The sequence below is a fragment of the Schistocerca serialis genome, chromosome 4 (genome assembly GCF_023864345.2).
Source record: "Schistocerca serialis cubense isolate TAMUIC-IGC-003099 chromosome 4, iqSchSeri2.2, whole genome shotgun sequence".
Taxonomy (NCBI): domain Eukaryota; kingdom Metazoa; phylum Arthropoda; class Insecta; order Orthoptera; family Acrididae; genus Schistocerca; species Schistocerca serialis.
Window position 1 is genome coordinate 690188824 of NC_064641.1, and position 10784 is coordinate 690199607.

Here is a 10784-nt window from a genome sequence, read left to right on the forward strand (position 1 = left end):
TTAGTTTAAGTTATATTAAGTAGTTTGTAAGCCTAGGGACCGATGTCCTCAGCAGTTTGGTCCAACAGGACCTTACCACAAAACTGATTTAAAGTGGACCGACTACAAAACTAATCGCAGTGAAGGTAGATACCAGACTGACATTCACTGCAAGAATTCTCAAGAAATGTAATTTACTCAGAAAGGAGGTAGCTTACGTTACCCTCGTTCGCGCAACATCTGTATATTACTCGTCAGTTTGGGATCTGTACCACACAGGATTCGTAGAGGAAGTACAGAAGATACAAAGAAGAACAGCGCGTTTAGTTACATTTAGTAAGCATGAAAGCCTCGTACAGATGCTCAGCCAGCTCCAGTGCAAGATAGGCGTACTACATCACGCTATAATTTACTGTTGAAGTTACTAGAGCGTTCGTTCCTAGAAGAGTCAACCAATGCTTCCTCCTATGTACCGGGTGATCAAAAAGTCAGTATAAATTTGAAAACTTAATAAACCACAGAATAATGTACATAGAGAGGTAAAAATTGACACACATGCTTGGAATAACATGGGGCTTTATTAGAACAAAAAAAAAACAAAGTTCACAAAATGTCCGCGTGAAAGATCACTTGCGCGCGTCGTTTGATGATGATCGTGTGCTCAGCCGTCAATCCCCAGACCTCAGTCCGTGCGATTATTGGCTTTGGGGTTACCTGAAGTCGCAAGTGTATCGTGATCGACCGACATGTCTAGGGGTGCTGAAAGACAACATCCGACGCCAATGCCTCACCATAACTCTGGACATGCTTTACAGTGCTGTTCAAAACATTATTCCTCGACTACAGCTATTGTTGAGGAATGATGGTGGACGTATTGAGCATTTCCTGTAAAGAACATCATCTTTGCTTTGTCTTACTTTGTTACGCTAATTATTGCTGTTCTCATCAGATGAAGCGCCATCTGTCGTATATTTTTTGAACTTTTGTATTTTTTTTTTTTTTTTGTTCTAATAAAACCCCATGCCATTCCAAGCATGTGTGTCAATTTGTACCTCTCTATCTACATTATTCCGAGATTTATTCAGTTTTCAGATTTATATTGACTTTTTGATCAACCGGTATATCTCGAGGGAAGATCATGAAGGTAAAATTAGAGAGATACGAGCTCAGGATGAGTCTTACCAGCGATCGTTTTTCCAGTGATGTGATCGCGACTGGAACAGGGAAAGGGGGAAATGACAATGCCACAAAAAGTACGGTATGCCACACATGGCAAGGTGTCTTGCGAAGTATAGATAAAGAAGTAGATGTAGATACAATGTTACTGATCATATCTGATAAGTCGTTCCTGGAACAGGGAAAGGGGGAAATGACAATGCCACAAAAAGTACGGTATGCCACACATGGCAAGGTGTCTTGCGAAGTATAGATAAAGAAGTAGATGTAGATACAATGTTACTGATCGTATCTGATAAGTCGTTCCTGGAACAGGGAAAGGGGGAAATGACAATGCCACAAAAAGTACGGTATGCCACACATGGCAAGGTGTCTTGCGAAGTATAGATAAAGAAGTAGATGTAGATTCAATGTTACTGATCATATCTGACAAGTCGTTCAGTGTGTTCAGAAAATAAGACGACCTTTCGGTAGAACAAACAGAGTCCAGTATAATGAACTGGGACCTTTCAGGCAAATATTTCTCGAGCCACTAACATATCTGCGAATATACTCCACACGATCGTATCTTGATTGATACTCAACGCTGTGGAGCAATATCACAACGTTAAACACTGTATTTAAAATTCTTCACACGTATTTTCACTCTCAATGCATCGCGTTAAACAACAGTCACCTGAAGAAATCATACGGTCACTGCTGCCATTAAATCGAAAACGTACCTCTTTGAACGGTCAAGTACCACGAAATAACCAAGGGTGAGTTATAATGTTTGAAGTATACGTACCGGTTGGCGGAAAGAGCCTTTATCACTTCGGTTGAAGCCTTCAGTAGAAGTCGCGCTGAGCTTCGCCCACTGCTGCGAGCGGCGTCGCCTCGGGCACTGTGAGCAGAGCGCGCGCCGAACGCGTACTGGGGGTCCGTCGCAGCGGCGGCAGCGGCCGCCTCCGTCACCGGTTGCCACGGCGACGGAAATCCGAGCCGCGGAATATCCACGGGCGTGCCCGCGCCTCCGCCGCCGCCGCCGCCGCCGCCTCCCACGCGAACGCCGCCCTCTGCCGGCGCCATTTTAAGCACGACCGGCGTCGTGGCGGGGCGCACAGCCGCAGCGGCGAGGAAATGCGCGCCCGCCGTCGGCGTCGGTGTCGGCGTCTGCGGTGGCGCGCTCCCCGGTTTGATATACGCCGGCCACGTGTTTACGCGGCGCGAGTGCCGCTGTGTTTACATCTGCCAGCGCCGCCGGCCCGCCCGTTTATTGGGGTTGGCCGGTAAAAATACGCCGGAAGCATTCATCTCGGCAGGTGCCGGCTCGCGCCCCGCCATCTTCGAACGGAGCCTGCCCCGCCCCGCACTCACATTCCACAATATGCTCTAGCCAGCGGAAGGTTCATGGACCTGACACTCAAGACCAATAGTAGAATACCTTGAGGCTGCACTTGTGAACTTTAACTGCCACTGAAAATAGTGCTAAAGTATGAAATATTCTTTATTTCTCGTAGGCTTACATCAACGTATGTACCTGGAAGCCATCCTAGCGCTGTGTGGATGTGCGTACTTAGTGAACACTTTTACCTGTTTAAGTCACTTCAAGACAACGACAGCTTCTAAGCCACAGTTATTATTATTATAATTTTTTATTTTTTTATTTTTTTGGTCATGAGTATTCTGACTCGTAAGATGCGGTCTGCAACAAATTCCATTCCTGTGCCAAATTTTTCATCTCAGAGTAGCACTTGCAGTCTACATCCTAAGTCATTTGCTGGATGTATTCCAATCTCTGTCTTCCTCTACGGTTATTCCCCTCTACGGCTTCCTCTAGTACCATGGAGGTTATTTTGAAACACCCCCTCAGAAAAATTTATGAATTACTGTGCTGGTAAACTTGCACGTTATTTGATACAAAGACAGCTGAGTAAAACTGAATGTACTCAGACAGTTCTCTCTTTACTTATTTTGATCATCACTAAACTGACACACAATATTTTTTTTAGCGCAACGCAATCTGACTTTCAATAATCCCTACAAAAGAATGGCCCTAACTAACAACAACCTATACCTTTCATGAATCACTTACCTCACAAAAATCTTAGTTACTCGAACTACTGCAATACAGCGAGCGCCAATACTGACAGCTAAATAAAAGATTCTAACTACTGAAGGCACTAACTACTGATAGGCATAGTTAGCTAATGAAAGATTTTGACAGAGAACAAACAATGGCTTTACCTTAATAATTTTCAAAAGTCATCATATATATCTATCAATTCATGACAACTATCTTTACAACTTTCCTTTTTCTGGTGGACACACGTCCAGATCGTCCCCTTATAGTAACGTCTCAAAACTCTGGCATCTCTCTCTCCACATCCACCACTGCTGGCTGCTCACCTCCAATTGCGCAATGCTACGCGCTGTTCACATCCATCTGCCCAACGCTAGAATAGCAAATGTTCCAACAATGAGTCCAACCAGCCACAGAGTGCACACATCACAGCCAGTGATTTTCATACAGAGCGCTACGTGGCGTTACCAACATAAAAAACTAAACAGCATACTTAAAGCTTCCTCATATGTTAACAGATGTCCTCTCATCCTGTCCCTTCTTGTTGCCAGTGTTTTCCAAATATTCCTTTCCTCGCCTATTGTGCGGTGAACATTCTCTTTCCTCCACTTACTAGTCCACTTAATTTTCAACATTCTTCTGTAGCATCAGATCTCAAGTGCTTCGATTCTCTTCTATTCCGGTTTTCTCACAGTCCACGTTTCACCGAAATTTCTTCCTCAAAAACAAGGCCTATGTTTCATACCAGTAAATTTCCCTTGAGCAGAAATTCCCATTTCGCCAGTGCTAGTCTAGCTTTTACGTCCTCCCTGCTCCTTCCGTCATGAGTTGTTTTGCTGCCAAGGTAACAGAATTCCTCAACTTTATCTAATTCGCGATCACCAGCTTTGTAATTAACTTTCTCGCTGTTGTCATTTCTGTTTCTTTGGTTTATGCTCAATTCACGTTCTTTAGTCATTAGACTGTTCATTTCATTCAAATATTCAAATGTGTGTGAAATCTTATGGGACTAAACTGCTCAGGTCATCAGTCCCTAAGCTTACACACTACTTAACCTAAATTATCCTAACGACAAACACACACACCCATGCCCGAGGGAGGACTCGAACCTTCGCGGGGACCAGCCGCACAGTCCATGACTGCAGCGCCTAAGACCGCTCGGCACTTACAGTCTACATCCTCAAGCATCTGCTGGATGTATTCCAATCTCTGTCTTCCTCTACAATTATTAGCCTCTACGCCTCCCTCTAGTACCATGGAGGTTATTAGCTCATGTCTTAATAGATTTCCTCTCATCCTGTCCCTTCTTCTTGTCAGTGTTTTCCAAATATTTCTTTCCTCACCAATTCTTCAGTGAACCTCCTCATTCGTCCACTTACTAGTCCACTTAATTTTCAACATTCTTCTGTAGCACCGGATCTCAAATGCTTCGATTCTCTTCTATTCCGGTTTTCCCACAGTCCACGTTTCACTACCATGCACACTCGTGGACAAAACGAGCGAGATCCCTCGTCTTTTCGTTATGCTGATCTGCACAGCTTTAAAGTCTGCTACACAGCATAACAGGCAAGGCGACGAAATGCTACCAACATACTATGCATATGCGTGAAACTGAAAAACTATCTGAACTTTGTCAGACAATTATGTGTAAGACTATATTAATGCTGATTAGTGTGTTAAACACAACACACAAATGTAACGTATAAATGAAAGAAGAAACGCTAATTAGTATGAACTGTACTAATAAAAATGAATTTCAGATTTCGTTTTACTAAGTTAAAGTACCCCAGATGATTTCGAATTAGCAAAATACTATGCGCATTCGGCCGCAAAACGGTCTGTGTCAACGTTCAGACCAGTCATACTGGATTACCGTTGCTGACCTACCATGAAAGTGTGCAAATTTAGCAATGCGTGAAGATACATAACGAAATTCAGTTAAAAATCATTCAGTGCCACACTACAGTCAATTCATTTATTGACAGAAGCGGAAGAAGTAGGCAGTAACAAGTATGAAATTCTACAAAATTTTCATATTTACATCCACAGGGCGCCGGTACATAATAAAGGTACCAATAAAACGTATTGGGGCCACGAGAATTTCATACAATTGCTTTACTGATAGTCTATCTGCCTCCATCGAGATTAGAACCGAAAACTAACCAGACCTCCCTTGCAGTAGCAAACATCTTTCACTACGCTAGCAGACAACCCAGGCAAACAGCCCTCTGTTATTACCCCACACATCAATAAGCCGGCAATTTCTCACTGAAAATGGCAAAGTGATCTGCAGTTTCTGTTGGACAGAGCTTTCTGGAGTCAAAAACATGAATTTTCTACCTTTATGTCACGGCGTATATGCAATCATTCGGGATGTTTGTCGAAATAACAAAATACTGTCATTAGCGAGGAAATTTAGTAGAATAATTCTGCACCGCCCCAGGAAATAAACGGGTACATAGCTGCTAAACGTATTCTACAATGTTTCCAATTCTCCATTAGACTCGCCACAGCCAGAAAACGTTAATTAGCTGAAGTGTTTTTTAAGCTAGCTAGCAATGGGAATGCTCGCACTTCTAAAACGCGGTGGCATGAATACTGGGATCTGAAGTACCACTTATATAGGCAAATGGGTTTTATTTGCATTCCTGTAAATGTGATTTGCGTCGAAAGCATAGCTACGATTAATATGCTGATGTATCGACTGTAACTAGAACATTTCGAATAAAGAGCAGGGGGTGTTATTTATGCGGCCCTTATCTTCAGTAACTGTCGTAGCTGTTTTCGTTGTTAGGATTTCGTCACCTAAATCGGTAAAAAAGGAACCCTACTAGTTTCACTTTCTTGACCATCATCTGTCTACCCAACACTTAAAACCCATTTACCTCGAGTACAGGTAGACCTAATAAGCGGAAATGTATCGCACTTCCTGCGGTATACGGTCCCTTGGTGGTGTAAGAAATTCATTTTTATTAGTACAGTTCATACTAATTAGCGTTCCCTCTTTCATTTATATCTTATATTTACGTGTTGTTTAACACACTAACTAGCATTTATATAGTCTTACATGTGACTGAAAACTGTCTGTCAACGTTCGGATAGTTTTTCAATTTCACACTTGTGCGTAGTATGTTGGTAGCACTTGGTCGCCTTGCCTGTTATGCTGTGTAGCAGACTTCAAAGCTGTGCGGATCGCATTACGAAAAGGCGAGGGGTCTCGCTCGTTTCGTCCACGACTGTACATTCTCAGAAATTTCTTCCTCAAAAACAAGGCCTATGTTTGATACCAGTAAATTTCTCTTGGCCGGGAATTCCCGTTTCGCCAGTGCTAGTCTAACTTTTGCGTCCTCCTTCCTCCTTCCGTCATGGGTTATTTTGCAGCCAAGATAACAGAATTCCTCAACTTCATCTAATTCACGATCACCAACTTTGAAATTACCTTTCTCGCTGTTGTCATTTCTGCTTCTTCGGTTTACGCTCAATTCACGTTCTTTAGTCATTAGACTGTTCATTTCATTCAACAGATCCTCTAATTCTTTTTCATTTCCGCTGAGGATAGCAATGTCATCAGCATGTCTTATCATTGATATCTTTTCGCCCTGAATTTAATCCCACTGTTGAACCTTTCTTTTATTTCCGTCACTACTTCTTCGATACATAGACTGAGCACTAGGGGCGAAAGACTACATCCGTTTCTTACACTCTTTTGGAGTACTTCGTTCTTGGTTTTTCAGTATTATCGTTCCCTCTTGGCTCTTGTACATATTTTATATCACTCACCTATCCCTGGTGACGTACTTTTCTAAGAATTTCGAACATCTTGCATTATTTTACATTGTCGAACGCTTTCTCCAGGGCGAGAAGTTCTTTGAACGTGTCTATTTTTCGTCAGTCTTGCTTTCATTATCGACCACAACATCAGAAGTGCTTTTATGTTTCCTAAAGCCAAAGTGATACTCATCTAACAAATCCTCAATTTTCTTTTACATACTTCTCGATGTTACTCTTGTCAGCAACTTGTATGCATGAGCTGTAAAGCTGATTGAGCGGTAATTCTTGCACTTATCGTACAATCTTCAGAAATCTGTGGATAATGTTTTTCCAAAATTCTGATTGTACGAGTACATCGCTTGTCTCCATATGAGCTCGAATGTCTCAGACTTTACCTTCACGATTATTTGCCGAGATATACGTAGGAGTAAGCAATATATCGGTTTACTCTTCTAGGAACACACGCACTCCAACTTTAACAGTGAAACACACCGTGTGTAAGATCCCCCCTATGTGATTGCGTTTGAAATTTAGCCAAAATTTCCCGGCAAGATCGCCGGATATCTTCCCAAATGAGAAAGTCTGGGGCATTAGGAGTAGAGCCCTCCAAACAGATCGGGATTTTAACGATCTAAAGCGCCAATTATATACAATTTGGCACGATATTCCTCAGGAGGATATCCAACAACTCTTTCAATGAATACCAAGCCCAATAATTCGTTCCATAACAACCAGAGGTGGGCGAATGGCTTATTGACTTGCTCACTTTGAGAAGCCTTTTCCCTTGAATAAATTATCCAATTTTGCTGAATCATTAATATGTTGTTTGTCTCTTCATGTAAATCATACGTAACGTCTTTTTTTCTTTCATTGGAGTTGGATATATGCAAATCGTGAATCGAGAAACTATTTTTTCAAATAGACTAACTTCGGATTTACAGATTCATCCACGGATCCTATCCTCGTTACAAAACTTAGGATCTAAATATCCTCAACATGTAATATTAATTAGTATTGATTATTGGTGTCTTTGACATGTGGGTATTAATAATAGTACTGCAACAACTTCTATTAGACATTTCTAAATCTGGTGTCACACTTTCTTCGCAACTTGGGGTCGTTATATTTCCGGTCTTGAGAAAGAAGGAAACCTGTCCTTCCCTATTTTTCGACTACCCAGAAGGCGAAAGCTACACAGTACGTTTCTGTCAGTAATTTCATGCTATTTACCCACAGTACCGCTGTGGATGAGTCTATCCTTTGGAGGCTACTGCTTGCAGGAAGTTTATGCAAAGTGTCACAAAAGCTAAAACATCAGTTCTCAACAAGCCTTACATTAATTACTGCAGTCACAGTGGTGTGGAATTAATTTGACAGAGGGACAACTAAGAAGCTATTGGCAAAGGAAACAAGCCAGTCTGGTGAAGAAATTGCCTAAAGAGAACACACCAAGTCTTTAGAAACTCTAAAACTTTATTCAGGTAACTCGTTACTTGTCCGAAATTTTCAGACCAAATCTCTCGAAACCAGCAGAACTTGTCGATGCAGAGTGAGATAAGTCGATAGAAACATGTGATAGAAAGCTAGAGAAATACGTCATGCTATTGACAACTATGTTTAATGTTTCTCGTTGGGAACAGAGTTACCCATGCAGACAATGGAATTGATAAGCCACTTATAAACATTGAGTCTACCTGTACGTCATGAAACCCAGACCATTTTCGTAAGGTATATCACTTCCCTTGAACGGTTCATGCTACGGCTCTGTTCAGCGAGTTGTTCGCAGTCGGTTTTTCACGTGCAGCTACGTATGTTGCGGCGTTAATCAGCTTCCCCTAGGTCGCTGGCCCTACTTGTGTTGCACGTAAGTCTACCACGCAGGAGACGTAAGAGCATCAACGATTACGGCATTTTACAGTTATTATAATACTGACAATGCTGAAAGACATGCTATGGAGGAAGAAACTGGTCATATGCTTTCGGGAACATTCACTGCTGCCAAGTGCATTACTTGTCTGTGACGAGTAGGTTTTTATCTTCAAAGCGTTGAGGGAATCGGAAGTAAGTATAAGAAGTCAATCTGGTATCATTAGAGGAACCAGAGAAAACCTGTCAGTGACAGCTGACTGAAGATGAAATACGTCAATTTTTTGTACAGCGAAGTTAATCTTTATTCGCAAAACTGGGTTTTCGGATAATATTAACCACAAAGAATTTAAAGATGAAGCTTTCAATGTTGTGCAACTACTCTTAACAGATTTCAAAAGGCGAACGATAAATTCAGGAGGTTACCTTTATGGAGACTGCGTATGACACGACAACTGTGTTATGTTTACAACGTGACTATAAGCTTACCAAAATAATACATGAAGTATAGTTATAGTAATGCAAACAGCACACAGTTTAGGAGACATAGTTCTAGTTCATTTTGGAACAATAAATTACGAACTTTCTTGAGCTGTCTGGTAACGGAATCGTCTTGAAGACCTCTCTCTATAATGTTTACACTCACATGCGAGTGAATTACACTTCGTTCGGAGACGACGAATACATACTATACGAAACGACATTATCACTCAGCTCATGAATCCAGAAAAATTCATATCTTAAACTGCTTGATGTGCCTGCTGACAGCTCTTAAAAGGGCGCACTATTTTCATCTGGTGTATTCCTACAATGTATAACGACAAATTCGTCCTTTTATGTCTCATGTTATTGTATTTTGCATGATCTGTGCCTAAAAAGTATTGAAAAATCAAACTCGACGAAGGGATCGAGATGGTCACAAATTCTGTGTTATGCTCCGCTAGTGAGGTCACTGGATATTAGTATCTGAGGGGTTATGGTTAACACACACATCTCCTCAACAGTTCCCGAGGCGGAGTGAAACCCATTTCATTCCTTCTCCTTGATATTGTTATGAAACTAATGCTCGTCCTCTGTATGACTATCAGACAGACTGACGGCTCATCGACATAGAAAGACCTAATGAATCTTTGGTTCCTGAAGATTTGGCACTTATTATAATGTCTTAATGATGACCTCTATAACTGTCTGATATTTCTGAAGTCTGTCATGTGCTAATGCACGAAATGCATTGTTTTATAATATAGCAATTTTTGGCACATTGTGAGTGGATTGACATAATTTTGTATGAGCACTCTGTTTTAGCAGTTTTTATGTGTTCCAACTGAAAGTAAGAAAAGGCCGAAACTGCATTCGTACAAGGTGTAAATATATAATTTCAACAATTTAAGGTTACAAAGACATTTTCTTAAAAGTAGAAATTTTGTTAATTCTAATTAAGAGTTATTGCCTTCGTGCGATAGTTGGACTTCAGAAGTCACTGGGCAGCCAACGAGTAACAAACGTAATGTCACTCTAATTTTACACGATGTTTATTTCAGTCAAATTCTCTCATAAAATACCACTCCTACCTAATTGGTTTCAACTTATCCGTCATGTTCTATTCGACATTGAGCGCTTATTAACCTAACGCTGCGTCGAAATATGGCGAGTATATTTCTCGGGCGTTGGAAATTGCTTACAAAGCGCTTTTGTACTGTGTGGTCCACTTTACTATTTCTTCTATATTCCTCCTGTGCGTGTTCTACGGGGTGGTTATAATTAAAAATTCAGCTACTCGCGGAAGTCCAGAGTGGGCTGAAATTATTGTGTAGCAGCAGAATTTGGTAGATATGCTAATGCGTCAATGCGGAAGCGATTGTTGTTGCTGTGGTCTGCAGTCCAGAGACTGGTTTGATGCAGCTCACCGTGCTACTCTATCCTGTGCAAG

At 41.4% G+C, this 10784-nt stretch overlaps 1 long non-coding RNA gene across 1 annotated transcript in view; it reads right to left on the reverse strand.

Annotated features, from left to right (window-relative positions):
- The window catches only part of LOC126474180 (uncharacterized), a 123489-nt gene extending 121427 nt beyond the window's left edge, over positions 1 to 2062 (reverse strand). The window contains exon 1 of the long non-coding RNA XR_007586580.1: positions 1943 to 2062. This is a non-coding gene — a long non-coding RNA (uncharacterized LOC126474180). The remainder of the gene's footprint in view (positions 1 to 1942) is intronic.
- Between the last annotated feature and the right edge of the window lie 8722 nt (positions 2063 to 10784).